Source organism: Hyperolius riggenbachi, chromosome 7 (assembly GCF_040937935.1).
Source record: "Hyperolius riggenbachi isolate aHypRig1 chromosome 7, aHypRig1.pri, whole genome shotgun sequence".
NCBI classification, from domain to species: domain Eukaryota; kingdom Metazoa; phylum Chordata; class Amphibia; order Anura; family Hyperoliidae; genus Hyperolius; species Hyperolius riggenbachi.
The window spans coordinates 239,278,959-239,297,487 of record NC_090652.1 but is presented as its reverse complement, the minus strand read 5'-3'; the positions used below and the strand labels follow the sequence as shown (position 1 = coordinate 239,297,487).

At 43.3% G+C, this 18,529-nt stretch overlaps 1 protein-coding gene across 1 annotated transcript in view; it reads left to right on the top strand.

The window, feature by feature from the left end:
- The window catches only part of UBE2E3 (ubiquitin conjugating enzyme E2 E3), a 117,830-nt gene that overhangs the window by 8,196 nt on the left and 91,105 nt on the right, over positions 1 to 18,529 (top strand). The window lies entirely within an intron of this gene.

Sequence of the window (18,529 nt, the reverse complement as noted above, 5' to 3'; positions counted from 1 at the left end):
CAGCTGTGTGAATCATGAAGAGCACGCTTTGGCTGTAACTTTGCTTTTTACAATATGATTTCATGAATCTTAAGTGGATTGTGTTTTTGTTTTTTTTATGCTTGCTTTTATCATTATTTACATCAGGATTTTTGTGGTCTTTGTTTTATTTAATAGACCTGTTAGATTAATCAACGTTCTTAATACTGTGTTTATTTGAAATCTTGGCTTTGAGGTTAATGTGATCTTTATTTTTGCTAGGATGTCTTGTTGATAAGCAGCATGTTTCTTGATACTTTTCAGAACTTTATTACTTGCGAAACAGAGAAATATATACTTTGTACGCAGATTTATGAATCATTTTGTTTAGCATTGTTGCTAATCGGGTCCTTGCTAGAAGGTTGATTCTTAATAAGACACTATTGAAGCATGCTGTCTGTACTGAAATATTGACGTGCTGTAGGTCTCCAAGCAGTGGTTGATTTATTATTACATTGCATATTTTAATCGGAAGGATTGATTTAAGCATCCGTGGAGTAAATGTAGATAGTACAGTAGTGTGTTAAGCCTTACTGCTCTGCTTTTTATACTGTTTAATTTACCTTTCCGCTTTTATTAGCAATAGAGGTATTTATTCAGTGCCAAAATATTTGCTATCTACAAGTACATACTTGACTGCTTTATACAGATGTACTGTATGTTACCATGTAAGGCTTATAATCTGTGTATATAGCTGCATCATACTTTTTTGACATTAGTTTGCTTTTTACATGAATTGAATGATTGAATTACTTAAACTTGGGTGTGTAAATACATAATTTACAATGAAATATGCCTCTTGAGTGTATATTAAAATGTCATTTGTGCTGTCAGCATGATCATAGTTATGGAGTACAGATGACCTTCCTCCATGCTTTTTCCCCAGGTTTTCTATAGTTTTCTTGCTGTCTCTCTGAATTATACCTGAACTCCCAGGAGACAGTGACATATTAGATGAAATACAATATGTGTGAAGAGTTATACTCTAATTACCTGAACATTTGTTGTTAAGCCAATGCAGTCCCGTGATTTCAAGTTTCTCAGTGTCAGTGAACAGCCAGTAAAAAGGGCTCCATGTCCAAAAGGGCTGTGGAACCGGTACTAAAATCATCCGACCCCCAACTCCTCAGTTTATGAAACCACTGACTCCAGGTTCTCAAAATTGCTCCAACTCCACAGCCTTTGGAAGGGTATGGAGTGGGTATAAAATTCATCAGTTTCCTCAGATTATGTCCAACTCCAGGTCCCGAAAAATTGGTTCGACTCCGACTTCACAGCCCTGGTGCCCAACACAGTATGGGCAGAACATCCCACCAGTCTTTGATAGGATTGTGAAGGTCAGCAGATTGTTATTTAATCTTCAGATTTTACTTCTTAGACAAAAAGTAACCCTGGGGGGTACTTACCTGGGGAGGGGGGAGCCTATTGAGTCATCCCACGTTGTCATCCGTCCCACAGTGGTCTCGCTGGACCCCTCCAAAACCACAGCCGACAATTTGTCAAGCTGTGGTGCAGGCGCAGCAGCGCCTGCAATGTTTTTCCTTCCCCTGCTCCAGCGCAGGCGTAGTAGCTGCTCTCTTTTCGGGATTGGGCAAAAGTAGCTGATCCCAGTCGGGTCTGCTCTACTATGCAGGCGACTTGCATCCGCGCAGTAGGGCGGACCCGACCGGGATCGGCTATTTCCACCTGATCCTGAGCAGAGAGCCACTACTGCGCCTGTGCTGGAGCCGGAGAGGTAAATATTTACATGGCCACCTTTCGGAGGGGCCCAGTGAGACTTCTGTGGGACGGAGGAGACTGGGGGAAGCCTCAATAGGATCCCGGTTTGTTCCAGGTTTTCTTTAAATCCAACTTGTATATTGTAATTTTTGCTTTTGAACAATTTGTTTGGTGTTGTAAAACATGGTGATTGCATAAACATGGCATGACTACTGACAGCCGCAATAAGAAGCTTTTATAAGCACATTATTTTTCAATGATCTAGAAATGTGTGTTTTTATTTTCTCTTATTTGCTTTACATCAGAATATTGGTAGAATAAGTTTTCATATGTCCCAGATATCTCTAGTTTGCACTGTCATTTTGATAAATCCTCTCCAGGAGTGCTGTAGTGGACTGACTAAAAAGGTATCAGATACCTGTGCTATAAAAGACTTGATTTTGTTTTTAGTTTTTGATTTGGGACAAACAGTAGCTATGTTCCCAGCAGAGAGGATTCTTATATTTAAGTTGTACTTGGTCACCTATGCAGTGGCAAGGTTTTATTTATTTTTTGTGTGTCCCCGCCTCTTCCCCTGTAAATGTTGCAAATAGCCTGTGCAGCACAAATTAATCACTGGTCCTGGTTATACACAAAGACTGTGTCCAGGCTTGCTTTGCACTAACTGTAACTAGAAGGCCAAAATCACCCTACCCATTGCCTTGTATTTATTTAAGTTCTTACTTATATCAGAGTGATTTGTAGAAATGCTCACAGTATAATTTGGCAGCATTACTTGGCACAAAGTATCTTGTTAGATAATTGTTATTACTGGGGTGGAGCCAGACTCTGAGGGCGTGGTTTAATGCTGGCTTAGTTTGAGCAGGCAGGAAAGTACACAAGTGGCATACAAATGTAAATGTTAAATGTCTTGCATTCCAGGAGATTATTCATTATATGTAGCTAGTTATTATGATTCTGATAACCTATTCATACACACAGCATAATCAGCTCTACCTCTGCCACCTGAGCTGTTGAAAAACACAGGCTGAACACTCCTCCCACAGAGTGAATTACAGGGGAGTTTCAGCACATTGAGTTATCATTCTGTTATCCACAAAGTCCATAAACTTCTCACTGCTGGACTAGCTGAACTGTGTAATGTGTGAGAGAAGGGGGTGTACACCAATACTAGATATATTTAAAATTGCCTTCATTCATTAAAGTAGACCTGAACTCTTGCACAGGACCGACGGAAAACATAGAAAAATGCACCCTGTATGTATTTAGAGAGTTGATCTCTCCTCTGTGTCAGCTGACTGCCATGGCAGATAAGCTTGTTTGAAAGCACATGATGTTAATATGCCTGCTTCCATGAAAGCAGGAAGTAGAGACCCTGCAGACTTATTCTAGGATTTGTATCAGCTGTAACAAAGAGATTTTTTCTTTAAAGGTTATTCTGCTGTTACGTATCTTTTAGAGCAGAGAGGACATTCTGAGTTCAGGTCCGCTTGAATATTAGAGTAAAATCTATTGTAAGTTTGTTTTTTGTTTTTTTTTGTTTTTTTAATTTGTCCGAGATTCCAAGTTTAAAACTGTGGATTTGTTAGTGTGTATAGTTTAAAAAAAATGCATACGGTAATTGCTTCTAGGCTCCCTCCGGTTTTCTGGCTACTGTGAAAGTGGCCAGTTGTACTGTGCTTGTTGGTTTTGCCTACTTCCTCCCCCAGTGTGTCTGTATATTTTCCTCTGCATTGGCTCAGAGGCACAGTGGTCAGCCCTCTATGACATTGTGCACTCCCACATGGTGGATGCACCGAGACGCAGGGGCCCATAGTGCATCTCCGAAGGCCTGTGTGCAGGGAAGGACGATGAGGCTGTTTCAAAGCAACCTTTCTGGGCTGGTGCACACCAACAGCTTTTCTGAGCGCTTTTAAAAATGCTAGCGCTTTGAAAAGCGATTGGCTAATGTATTTCAATGGGATGGAGCACACCAGAGCGATGTGTCTTGTTCCCAAACGCAAACGCGTGTCCTGCAGCATTGTTGCTGATTTCTGAGGTGATTCAGCCTCAATGATAAGTACAGGCAGTCCCCGGTTAACGAACGAGATAGGGACTGTAAGTTCGTTCTTAACCTGAATCTGTTCTTAAGTCGGAACACTGTGCCATCTCTGTCCCCTGTACCCCCTCTGTGCCTTCAGTGGCCCCCTCCGTGTCACCTCCTGCCCTCTGTACCGGCTTATACAAGTTTTTAAAAGACATTTTTTTCTTTGATTTTTTTTTTTAAATCGATTTTCTCAAAAACTACAAGTCCAAATTGAAAAACATTTTTGTTGACTTGTTCCCATGGAAACACAGAATCCATGCAGTTCGTGTCGGCGGGTCGTTCGTAAGTCGGAGACTACCTGTATAAGAAAGTGGAAAAATGGCTCTGAAAAGCGCGAGACTTGACTTTGTTCTCAGTTGAATGTGAAAACCATCTTCCAACAGTGAGGTTTGTTGGTGCTGTGTGTGGTTGCTGCATAAGGAACACATGGTTATTTATTTTCTGTACATACTTAGCATTATCTTACTCTGCAGCACTTTAGAGGTTCATATAGCCACTCTCCACTGTACCTGCTTACGTGAGAGCTCGCAGTGTAATGTCCCTACTACGAACTCACACTCTTCCAGTTTTGTTTAGGGGACCTGAAACCTGCACCAACACACAGAACACACACAGCATTGGCCACAGTGCTTTCCCACAGTTATTTCTGCAAGACTGGAGAGTGTGGAACCTCTTTTTCAAAGACAGAGGTGCCTGGCTCTTCTACTGACCACATATGCTATTGCTCCGTTGTTATTGCCTGATGAAGCGGGATCAAACCTGCGAAACGCGTTGCATATTTGGAGTTCATAAATAAAATATATTGACTGTCTTTACTACAGTCGTTGTGTGTCTTCTTGGAGGAGGTAAGTCCACCACTACCTCCTCTATTTACCAAGAATGTGTTTTTTTAAGCTCATTTAGCTTCCTTTTATCCTTATGGCGCCTCGGTTCTCCTGCATAATATTGAGTCCACCCTGGGTGGAGGGTTGAACCCCCTTTTTCTCATCTACAGAGAGCGACTTCTTCCTGAGTGGGGTCAGGAAAATCTCCCCACCTGCTTTTACAGTGGTTGCCTAATGGTAACCCTGGTTTGTGAGTATTAGTAATATTTACTCTATCTAGTAACCATTTACCAGTACACATTACACTATTGGGGCTCTTGGTGTTCCTTGTTTTTATCTCTTTTTCAGGACTGCCTTGGGCTCTTTCACTTTTTTCTTAACAACTTTATATGGCTGATCTGGTGAAAGTGGGCTCTTTATTTTTCAGTAGGACTTGTTTAAGCCATGAAAACTATTCATATACGTTTTCCTGCACATTGCTGTAGCACATTTTTTATTTTAAAATAATTATTTGGATACTTAGCTTAGAATGATCATATTTTAACATTAGTGAATGAGAGCATTAACTGTCTCCTGGCTTGTGCAAATTGCAGTACCATGCATACGCCATAGACTCTGCTTTAGCTGCTGTGTGAGTTGCAGAAACTGCTTGTTGCAGGGAATAGTTCATTATACTTTTAAAGAAAATTAATGTTACTGTACTGAAAACAGCATACTTAATAATTTTTTTTTTTTTTTTACAATATTACTTTATAAATCGGTTAATCTGCATCTGCCCATTGTTAAATCTTTCCTCCCCCTTTCTGCTGCCTGATCCATTCTTAAATTGATCACTGGCGGTGGCCTCTTCAGTGCTGTCAGGTGCAGCTCTGCAGAATGTTTGTATTCTCAGTGTTCTGAAACCAGTAAAAAAATACCTGGTCTGGTCCTCCAGAGTACTCTGGGAGGAGAATTCTGTATAGGTAAACAGCCTAGGCTGTGTCATCATTAGGAGGGCAAGGCTACATACCAACATACAGCAATATTGTGTTTCTGATGCTGAAACCAGGATAAATAATCGGCGGCGAGCGGCGGCGAGCGCGTACTACACGCAGCTAGCAAAGTGCTAGCTGCGTGTAGGAGAAAAAATTATACAAATCGGCCCAGCGGGGCCTGAGAAATCCTCCTGCGCAGGTTACCCCGAACTGAGTTCGGGGTAACCGGCAAGGAGGTTAATAGGCTGACCTACTTTCACATCTTAGCTATTTTTTTTTTTATTGCCCCATTCAAAAATTGTATATAGTGTTTGTATGTGTTTGTTTTGTTTCTGTTTATTTTTTCCATGAAGCCACTTTGTGGATTGGCAGTTATATCTGTGATTTTTGCTGCATCTTGTACTGTTATCCTTGGATCCAATGTCCTGTACTTCCTTGTTCTTGTGCAGATGTGAACTGGCTACCCTGAGGAATTGTTTGTAGGCTGCTTCATAAACATGTATACTTTACTCATCCAAAAATCTCATTCATGCCTGTGGAAGAGGTATGAGCAGTGTGCATCTGGAAACCGTTGTAATAACGCATCCATGGACATGGGCTTTTCAAGGGTTTCTTTATGAATTAATTTGATCAGTGCAGACAATGGCCTCTTGTTTATTTGTAGCTACAGATTGGTACAGGGGTCAGGGCATTTGTAATTCTCATATGGCTCTATAAGTCAAGTTTTTTTATACATCCCTGGCAATTATGAATATGATTTGGCTTCAAGCTTATAACTGTAATAGTTGTTAGATACAATCATGTTTTTTGTACTACTGTATTTATTTATTATAAGTGCGTTTGTACATGTTGGAAATTCTCCATATGAGTAGTCAAGGCAAGAGCCCTGGGGGATGGATGGACACATTGCATTGAGCAGTACAGCGCTTGTAGTTCTGCATTCAGCAGAAATCTGTAAAAAAATGTTTGCCATGTGGTGTTGGGGTTGTTTGGCATATCTGACTGTGATTGACCCGTTGCTCTTAGCCATTCTTGGATGTCTATAGCTAGCTGTTATCCCGTAGGAGTATCCAGGATCTGCGAGTTGAGGCAAAGCTTACTGACACTGGGCAGTACATTGCCCGTTGAAAGCTCCAGTTTTTGTCTAATTTATCCAAAGGTCAGTCTGCCAGAAGCATTGGGGCTTATCAGTATTCACTTTAGTTTAACTTTTCTGGGTTATCATGGGACAGTCCTTCTGTGTTTTCTTTTGAGCCCACTGTCATTGAAAAAGTAAAGAATGGTACAATCAGATGTTGGCGTTCATTTTTGTATTTGTTTGAGGGCCCGTTTCCACTTGTGTGGTGCGAATCGCCGCGGTAAAAATTTGCATGCGGATGCGAATTTCGCATGCGGGTGTATGCGAATTCGCCTGGATGACGATGTATGCGAATTTAACCATAGCAGTGCTGGTGTGATTTTTCATTGTTTCTATACGAATTCGCATGAAAATTTGCATGAAAATTTGCATACCCAAACCGCATGCGAATTTCCTATTAAATACATTGTATGCAATTCGCATAGCGGTATGCGGTATGCGAATTCTGAAGGCTCTGCCATGCACATTTTTTCTGAACAGAAAAACGCAAAGGAATCCTGACAAGTGGAAACAGTCTCATTCACTTGTATTGCTATGCGAATTTGCATGCGAAAAACGCATGCGAATTCGCGATAGTGGAAATGGGCCCTGAAAGATGTCCTTGGCCTCTTCACTACTCTCACTATCATTTTACCTTGTCTGGGATTTACTTTGTTGCAGCTGCATCTAGGGGGGCACAGGGACATCTGGCTGTTCAGAGATTGTCGTATTGATTTTGCCTTTATCATGCTTGTCTATAATTTTATGATCTCCTTGGGCAAGCTCACCTTTGCATTATCTGGATCATGCTGAGTGTGGGACACAGTGATGACTACTTTTGTCTGTGCTGACACAGCTGCGAGATCAAATTACACTTGTGATTACTTGACGTTAAAGGGGTATTAGGCTCTTCTCTCTAAAAGCACACTGAGTGCATTTCTCTTTTTTTTTTTCCTTGTGTCCTGTGCAAGAGTTCAGGTCTACTTTAAAAAGGCTGAATGACATGACTGAAGACATGCAAAACTAATTAAGAAAAAAAGATAGTATAAAAAAAGACTCAAACTGGTTATTTATGCAAATCAAGAGAAAAAAGGGCACATGGAGTGAAGCGAAAAGAAGCGGCTATGATAAAAGCCACAATTAGTGGCAATACAGGCTATTCTTAACCACGATTTCCAGGCGCCCAAAATTCCATCTATTGCGGTTTTGCCGATATTCTACTTGTGGCAATCCCCTGCGCCCCTTTTTTTTCCTGGCTCTTTTATTACATGTATGCTTATTTATGATCTTTTCTTAGAGTAACAAATATGTCATTTTAGACTATCTTTGTAGAGTGAACAATACTTCTTCTCTTTTTCACATTTAACCACTTAAAGAGACACTGAAGCGAGAATAAATCTCGCTTCAGTGCTTATATTCAGCAGGGGCATGTGTGCCCCTGCTAAAACGCTGCTATCCCGCGGCTAAACGGGGGTCCCTTCACCCCCAAACCCACCCCCGCAAAATCAACGACCAATTTGGTCGTATATTTTGCTGCTCTTCAGCCAGGGCTAACGGCTGCAGCCCTGCCTCTCAGCGCTGTCAATCAGCGGCGCATCGCCGCCCCTCTCAGTGAAGTAAGACTGAGAGGGGCAGGGGAGAGGCGGAGATACGCGTTGACAGACGCGCGTGAGGCAGGGCTGCGGCGGTTGGCCCTGCCTCTATGCGGAAGAGGGAATGCGCTGCACGGAGGGGGATTTGGGGGTGAAGGGACCCCTGTTTAGCGGCGCGATAGCGGCGGTTTAGCAGGGGCACGCATGCCCCTGCTATCTATGAGGTCTGAAGCGAGATTCATTCTCCCTTCAGACTCTCTTTAAGGACCACAGGCTTCCCAGCCTGTTTTTGGAACAGATGTCCCACTACACTGATGGTTCTGTAAAAGTCCAATCTTTATTGCAGCATCTATGAACACATATATGTTGTGTGTCCATAGATCATCTCAACTGTGATGGTCCTTAAAGAGACTCTGTAACAAAATTTTCAGCCTTAGTTCTTCTATCCTATAAGTTCCTTTGCCTGTTCTAATGTGCTCTGGCTTACTGCAGCCTTTCCTAATTGCACTATAGCTGTGTTATCTCTGTTATATGATCTAATCTTCTCTCTTCTGTAGGCTCTGTCCAGCAGAGGCTGGAATGTGTGGAATGTGCTGCACTGCTTGTCATTGGCAGAAGCTATACACACCCCCTGCAGGCCCTCTGCAGGCTCTGTATTACTCACACACTCTGCTTATGTGAGCACAAGCTGGTTAGTTTGTTTGTAAACACTGCCTAAAACTGGCAATTACAAGCCAGGTTTGCAGCAGAGAGTGGCAGAAACAGCACAGAGGGGCCCAGGAGAACATAATGAATAGAATGGTATGCTTTTTGCTGTAAAAATGTACAGATTACAGATTCTCTTTAAAGTGGTCTGAAACTCTGACATAACATTCAATAAAAAAGTGTTTTCCTACATTTTATTACTCCTACAGCTATATTTACTTTTGTGCACAAGTAATATTGTCTGTTTACAAATTACAAGTTTCCAAAGTGTAGTTTTTCTTACCCTGAAAGCTGCCATTTTATTATTTTTCTATCATTACTGCTTTTTATTATATATGAAAATCTTCTAATGAGCTATTCTGCACACTGTGTGTGCCTGAAGCAGACAGTTTCTCATAGAGTGTTTGTTTATATTCCAGTGTTGATACATTTGTGTTTAACAAGTAAAAACTATATTGTTATCTGCAGTTTGGATGCGGATTTGAAGCTGAATAGCAGGAGAAAGTGCTTTCTTTAACCATTTCAGTGATGTCCTGCTAGAATTTTTTTTTCTGGGATAGTAGCTTTCAAACTGTGAGCAATCTGTTAGAGCAAAGTAGAAATGCTGGCTTTCAGACCACTTTAATGGCTAAGTGTGATCCAGCAGGTGTACCTTGCTTGGGCTCTCAGCAAGCAGGCATGACTCGAGTTGACAGAACAGTCACTCTTCCCCTTTTATGCCCATGTGACCAAAGACAGAAGGTTTCAGTGTAACTGACAGCAGATAATTACAGGTGTGTTATTCTGTTAAATGCCTTTTAAAATCTTTCCGATCTTTGGTTAGAAACGCTGCTGTTACATAAAGCACGGCATCACCGTTAGTGAAAATAAATCCACAATCTAGCTCGTGCCAGCGTCCCTTTTGATCTTCAACATACAGAGAATCTATTTTGAAATTAAAGGGACACTATCGATTAACGTGTGTTTTTTAACCTGGGTTTGAGAGAGTTGCTGAAGTGCTGGTAAATGATGTATACATTTCATTTGCTTATATCTTTTGTTTACTGTAACAGATTCCTTTCACTCTGAACTGAAGGCAGTCTGTAGAATTCTGATGGGAGAGTGAACAATGAGGGGAGGGGGAATTCCCTCACAGTGCAATTCCCTCACTGTTAACTCTGTGTGTAACTGTGTGTGAGGGAGCTCTCAGAAGCTGCCTGTTTCTGAGCTGTCTGCATGAGAGCAGAGGAAATGTAACTTGTTTTAAACATGCAGCAAGCAAAGTGCTTGATCGGCCCAGCGGGGCCTGAGCGGTGACCTCCGGCGTCTCTGGACGAGCTCAGCTCGTCCAGAATGCTAGGGAGGTTAAAGTGACTCCGAGCTCATCTAAAAAATAAACGTTGTACTCACCAGGAGCTTTCTCCAGCCCAGTGCTGGTCGGGAGGTCCCACGCCGGCGTCCTGGCTCCTCTCCTTCTCCCCGCTCCGGAATGGCTGACAGGCCGCAGCCCGGGCGACACTCTCCCGAGTGTCGGGCTGCTTCTTCCGCATATGACGCGGATTACGTCACACGCCGGCCGCCTCGCGTCATCACGGCGGCCGGCGTGAAAGTACTGCGCATGCGCACTTTAATCGCGCATGCGCAGTACTTTCACGCCGGCCGCCGTGATGACGCGTGGCGGCCGGCGTGTGACGTAATCCACGTCATATGCGGAAGAAGCAGCACTGGGCTGGAGAAAGCCCCTGGTGAGTACAACTTTTATTTTTTAGATGAGCTCGGAGTCCCTTTAAGTAAATTGGTGGTGGAGCTGAAGCACAATATTTGATTTTTCACTGATCAAGCAAAGCTAGTGTTTAGTAGATTGTGTACTTTTTTTCTATTTCCAAAGTACAAATGTGGCATTAACAAAAACACAGGGGATAAATGTTACATAAATGATCTTATAACTTGCCACCCACAGACATTATCATGAGCATTTAAATGAAACTTATGTGTAGCGTGTCTCCAGCAAGTTTACTCCACTTTGCTGAAGTCTCATTACAGCCTGAGCTTCTCTGACTTGTGTCTCTAGCACACTGTGCCCACTTGTGTCATATGACGCATCCTCAAAGTGTCTAATTATGGAATGTGTTAGTCAGTGCAATGAAAATCACCTCATGTATGTAACTTGTTTGTATTGCCAGCATCATTTGCTCACACAGCAAAAAAAAACCCCACAATGCTGCTGTTTCCTGGGTGGGTTTCTTTACTCTTACATGGCAATAACTAACCTTTCATACAAATTCCACATGAATAAATGAATGGGGCTTTAAATGAACAAATAGTCTTTTATTCTTCCTTTAAAGTTTCTTCCAGATTGCGGACAAAAATGCGAGCATAATTTCGGAATTTCCAATTCACAAAAAGACTGCCTGACACATGTTTCACGGTCAAAGACCGCTTCCTCAGAGGCATACAGTATACACACACATCAATTGTCGATTCTCACAGGATAAAAAACGTAATCTGCTCTAGATAAAAGACTGGTAATCACCGACGGTGTAATGGGTGCTGCAACGGTTGTTGTATTGCAATAACTATCCTTTGCTGGTAGCTATTAAACCTATGTATTAGCCACTAGGTTCCTAAATCAACAAAATAATTATTAAATTATAATCTGAGAGCAGCCTTTGCCTTTCTCAGCTTAAATATGTAACATTTCAATTTAGAATAGCACAAGGATTTTTACTTTTGTTGCTTCTGTCTAGCAAAACCCACAGAGAAGCGTTTGATCAAGTGATACATTCTTTGCAGTTTTCACTTCCTGCTTCAGCTCTGACATAAAACAAAAGCGACACAAGATTTTGGCTAGCAAAGCAGAGCCTTATAAATCCATAACCTGATCAAACTGATTGCATGCTACTCCATGGGGCTGTTTAAAAAGATTGATGTAGTAGACCGACATGCTCCTTTAACCGCTTATATGAAAAACAAGTGTATATCTACGCCCCGCGGGAGTATTGTTCCAGGGGCATAGATATACGTCTCTCGCTGCTGTGTGGCGCTTCCGCACGCATTCTCGTCGCTGCCCTCTAGTAGACCAGTGAATAGGAACACAGTTCCCAGTCATTGATCCAAGTGCCTGTGATCAATGATCATCAGCATCTATGAGATGCCGTGGTCATTAACAAACTGAATGTAAAAACATACTCGCATTACTTCCTGTTAGCGTACTAACAGTACATGCACAGGAAGATAATAACAATAAAATTTTATAGGGCTTTTCTCCCTGGGGACATCTTGTGGCCAAATAGTAAAAATACACCCTACATACATCACATTTAATAAAAATACATAAAATGCACATAAAGTAACCCCTTACCTCCCCTCCCGTAGTTGCTAAATGAAAACACCCACAATGACTAAAAACAGAAATAACACATTTTTGCAAAAAAATGTTTCTTACTTATTATTCATAGGCAAACGCAGGGGGGGGGGGGGTGATTACAGCTGCCCCGAATCCCCCCCTCTGATCAGGGACAGTGCAGTGTCTGGGGGCAGACACAAGTTAAGACACTAGAATATCTGCAGGCATCCTGCAGCTCACAGCACTGTCCCCTTTCTTTCCCTGCTACAATTTACTTTGGATGTAGCAGCAGCTGTATACAGAGCATGGAGCACCAGAGTGTGTAAAGAGCATAGAGCATGGAGCAGCTCTGGGGAACTTAAGAGTAAGGTATGAGCACAGCCCTGTGCCCTGCTGTGTGAATGCTTCTCTTTCCCCTTCATTACTAATGTCAGCTGCCCTCATTATTATCTGCATACAAACTACTCCTAAACGATCCCATTGTCGATCGTGAGCAGATCGGACATTTAGGAAATAATTGTCAGATCCCGTCGGACGAGAAATTGCATTATGTGTACCCAGCATGATGTCCTACCCATATTATTATACTGTATTGTGTGTGGTTGAGAGAGGCTTTCAGGAATCCCCCCCCCCCCTTGAAAATCCTGGGTTTGCCCCAGTTGTTCCCGTTAAAATGCGTTTAGAATAAAATAATTATTAACAAAATGTACCACCCTAAGGGCTTGTTCACACTACAAAAGCTTTTCTAAGCGTTTGTGATTTTAAAAGCTCTTGCTAATGTCCTATGTGAGTATTCACACTGGAGCGATGTGATTTTGTAAAAATCCCCCAAGGATTGCATTAGCTAGAGCTTTTAAAATCTCTAGCGTTTAAAAAGCTCTTGTGGTGTGAACGGGCCTTAAGAAGGTCTAATTGGTGGCAAAAAACAAGATCTAGTTTTAGAAGTAGTGATAAAGTTGTTGATTGAAGTAATGTGAAAATTGCTCTGGTCCATACGGGGTAAAACCCCTCAGTGATGAGTAAAATAAAACAAACACAGAAGTAAGCTACTAATGTTACAATTACCTGGCACGCCATCCATGTAATCTTTACCAGAGTCATGAATCGTCCAGGTTCCGGCACATAGCTTCATTCCCTTGCCCAATATAGAAGCAGCCTTGCTCTGGGCAAGGGACATGTATACTCATGCTCATAACAGGCAACCTGGACTGTCTTTCATGCGCCACTCTATATTTACACCAGAGGTGTGCTTTAACATTCCCACACGTAAAAAGGGGGAATATTGTTCTTTTCTAAGACGTGATTCCGTGCTTGATAATCTACTGTAATCATCCTTATGGTGGCCACTAATGATACAATCTTTTTCATCCAATTTTACCAAATCAATGCAGTAGAATGGTAAACTGAGTGAAAATATTGAATGGATAATTAAGGCAGTCCCTTCTATTTCATAGAAATGAAAAGATTGGATCACTAGTGGCCAGTAACGACCCAATTTCTAGGGAGAAATAGTTTGAGTGATCAGATAATTCTGATCGAAAGTGAAATATTGTAATACATCGTTCACTACACTCATCAACAAGCCAATCTTTGCTTCCTATCTATCACAGCCAGCAAGAAGTTCGGCGAAAATCCAATTGGACGATTGTGCCCATCAACGGAGATTATTTACAACCAGTCTTATCACATCCAATCAGAATTATCTGATCGCTCAAACGATTTTTCACTAGAAATTGGACCGTTAGTGGCCACCTTAAAAGGACCCTGACCTTAAAAAAATAAACAAAATTGGTACTTGGGGCTTTCTGCAGCCCACCGTAGGTCGGGAGGTCCCCCGGCGTGGTCCTGGCTCCTCTCCCAGTACTTCTGCCGCATACCGCACTGCCAACACCTGGGCCGGGTGTTGGGCTTCCACTTCCTGAACTGGGACACTCTTCGTCATCACGGCGGCCGGCATGACAGTACTGCACGAAGAGCGTCCCGGTTCAGAAAGTGGGAGCCCGACACCCGGCCCAGGTGTCGGCGGTGCAGTATGCGGCGGAGGGACCACGCCGGGGGACCTCCCGACTACGGCGGGCTGCAGAAAGCCCCAGGTAAGTACCAATTTTGTTTATTTTTTGAGCTCGGAGTCCCTTTAATGTTGCTTTGGATCACAGGTGCCAACTGAACTGTTTGCAAAAAGAAAAATCCAGCAATGTGTTGACTGGCAGCTCAGTTACTTACATTGTGGCTTTGATTCACTGCATATAAAAGTTGTGATCAGAATGTTTGTTGCAAACACGTCTGTCCTAAGGCATGTTTCACTTTGAAGGCTTACTTTGGGGAACTTTAAAGTGATGATCAGTTTAAAGTGATTATCAGACCTCTTGTAACTGGAGGGGGAAGCAACCAGGACGGGGGTGACAGCGGTCGTCCACGCTCCCCTCCAGCTATTTGCGTTAAAATGTGATGGCGGCGAGCGGGGACGCCTACCTTCTCTCCTTGTGGTCCCTCGCTCGCCTCTTGGCTTCCTGCAATGCCGCCCTCTATACTTCGGAGGGCGGCATTGCAGGAAGTGACACGGAGAGCGGAGTAAAGAGAAAAGGTAGGCTTCCCCGCTCGCTGCATACATTATATATTAACAACTTTTGCACAAATAGCTGGAGGGGGAGCAGGGACGGGGGGACCCAGGTGGGAGGGGGGCGACCCCCCCCTTCCCGCCGACCGCCATCACCCCTGTCCTGGCTGCTACCACCTCCAGTATGGCAGCCCCCTCCTCACCCACAGGCTGGGATTTTCACTACTCCTCCGTGTATCCGGCTCCATGTGCAGTCTGTAAAAATCATGAAAATCCGGACAGTCCGTTCAGGTTTTCAACATGGATCAACCTGAACGCATACGGATCCGTTTTTAAATTGAGTGAAGAAGGCTGCTATTTTTAACATTGGTATCCGTGGCTCCATTTTTGATCCGGGCCAAAAAACTGAGCCACAGATATGTTTTTAAAACAAGTGTGAACTTACTCTTACTATGCAGAACATGCAGAACATTGCTAGAATCGCACACATTGATTGACACAAGTTTGTTAATGAAGGTGCTCTTTGATCAGTTACTACCTTGTCTGCACTGTAAATGTTGTTGTTTTTGGTTGGGTTTTGTGCTCGTTATAACACAATGCAGTCCACCAGCGAAAAACTTAAAACTAGCCTAAGTCTTCTGTTATATGCACCATTGTACCTATTTTTACAGTGTTTCTGAACAATAATAGCAGTCTAATTGTTGACTCCATAGACTTGACCTTAAGAGACTGGAGGTGACAGCTTAATTCCATATTAAAGCTAATGCAGAAGAAGCTGATCTCCTGCTTTTGGAGGTGCTCATTGCTGAAGTCACATCACAGACATCCACTACTGTAGTGAAATAATTTTGATAATGGAAAAGCAGAAGTTAAAAAAGAAGTCATGACCCTGGAGAACAATACTTCTATGAAGGAGAATGCGGCTCATGCAATAAGGTGGTTTATTAATGGTGAAGTGCTCAAAGCCAAGTGAAGCTGCATTCAGTTTACACATGCTGTATTGTGCAGATTTTCCATTTTTGTGTGTATTCCCCAACAAGCGATTGGACAATAGGATGTGTACACTTAAGCAATAGTAAACCACTAATTAGTGTCTTGTGGGAATATGTCTATGTAGCCCACAGCACAGATTCCAACCGTTATTTCTTCCAGGCAGATTAAGAAATTAAAATAATAAACATTTGTCTCAAGGAATTTAATCTGAGAGGAATATGTAAAGTAATCATTGCTTTCTCCCTTTTTGTAAATTCTTGCTTGGCTATTGTGCTGGTGCTCTGACTCGTGTACTGTGTATAACTGACCCAGGAGGAATATGAAGATCAGTCTGTATTGCTTTACTGGTAGCTTGTTGATTACAGGCTTGTACATTGGAATCTAAAGTCAAATTATCAGTATTACATCCACACAACCAGCTTTTGAGTCAGGTGGAGTGTAAAGCCCCGTATGTGTTCTAGACCAGGGGTCCCCAACCACCGGGCCGCAACCCACTGCGGGTCCGTGGGCAGTTTCCAGCTGGGCCGCGGCGGGTCTGGCCTCTCGCCCCTCCTCCCCCCGCGGCCGCCTCTCCTGTTACCTTATGAGCTGACGGCCGCTTCCTGTCACAGATTCCCCGTAGCCGCTCTCCTCTGTGTAGCATCTCCTATTACAGCAGCGCTTCCTGTGCGGCTGCTGTAAGGAGGGAAGGAGGCGGGGCAGCGGCTTCCTGTAGCGGCGATCGCCGTTACTATGGGCACCGCTGCCCCGCCTCCTTCCCTCCTCACAGCAGCCATGTGACGCGTTGCTGTAAATAGAAGATGCTACACAGAGGAGAGCGGCTACGGGGAATCTGTGACAGGAAGCGGCTGTCAGCTCATAAGGTAACAGGAGAGGCGGCCGCGGGGGGAGTGGACTACACTGGGGCACTATACTAGCTATACTGGGGCACATGGGGCGCTATACTAGCTATACTGGGGCACATGGGGCACTATACTAGCTATACTGGGGCACATGGGGCACTATACTAGGGCACACTGGGCACTACTAGCTATCCTGGGGCACTATACTAGCTTTCCTGGGGCACACTGGGCACTATACTAGCTATACTGGGGCACATGGGGCACTACACTAGCTATACTGGGGCACATGGGGCGCTATACTAGCTATACTGGGGCACATGGGGCACTATACTAGGGCACACTGGGCACTACTAGCTATCCTGGGGCACTATACTAGCTTTCCTGGGGCACACTGGGCACTATACTAGCTATACTGGGGCACATGGGGCACTATACTAGCTATGCTGGGGCACATGGGGCACTACACTAGCTATACTGGGGCACATGGGGCACTATACTAGGGCACTATACTAGCTATACTGGGGCACATGGGGCACTATACTAGCTATCTTGGGGCACACTGGGAACTATACTAGCTATACTGGGTCACTATACTAGCTATACTGGGGCAACTATACATACTTGGTCACTTTGATACTAATTATACTGGGGCACTATACTAGCTGTACCGGGGTAACTAGACTCCCTATAATGGGGCAACTGTGCTTGCTGTGCCGCCGCGAATACACCCCCCCCCCCCCCCCCCAACGTACCCCAGAGAAAATTTGGGACGGTTACCGGTCCCCGGGCCGAAGAAGGTTGGGGACCCCTGTTCTAGACTATCCTGACTGGCTGTTTTGAGCGAGAATCTAGTGTGTTTCCAAGTGTTCCCCAAGGTTTACCAAGGCCCCTTAATGATCCTGCATACCAGATTTTAAAAGTGGTATTAAACTAAGCATTTTTTCTTTTTTCTAAAAAAAAAAAAAACTATTTACAGCATAAAATCTACTACCATAAAAAAATTATAGCAGAACAGCATTCAAACAATTAAAGAGAAAATCCAGAGAAAATAATGTATTAAAAAAGTGCTTTATTTTTGCAATAATTATGTATAAATGATTTAGTCAGTGTTTGCCCCAATGTAAAATATTTCCTCTCCCTGATTTACATTCTGACATGTATTACATAGTGACATTTTTACTGCTTACAGGTGATGTCAGTGGAAGGAGATGCTGCTTGCTTTTTTGGCAGTTGGAAACGGCTGTAAACAGCTGTTATTTTCCACAATGTTACAAGACTCCCACAGTGTGATGTCAGAACCTTGGTCCTTTCAATCGAAACAATCGCACACCTATAATAGAGCAGTGCTGGTGCTGGAACCCGCAGACAGGGCCTGATTCACAAAGCGGTGCTAACAGTTAGCACGCTGGTGAAAAGCCCCTTATCACGCCTAAACTCAGTTTAGGCATGATAAGTTTAGGAGTGATAAGTTTAGGCATGATAAGTTTAAGCACCAACTGCGTTAGCACCGCAGTGCACAGCTGATCAAAAGTTTTGCGCTAGCAAAGTCTGGTGCACTTCGCATAGAGTTTAATGGCGCTGCTTTGTGTGCAGGACTTTGCACGCTATCTACACTTATCTAAACTTAGCATGCCTAAACTTATCACACCTAAACTTATCATGCCTAAACTGGCTTTTTACCAGCGTGGTGCAATGGTTATCACGCCTAAAGTCTCTAACTGGGTTAGCACCGCTTTGTGAATCGGGCCCTCAGTCTTCAAGGAACAACGTGCTTTTA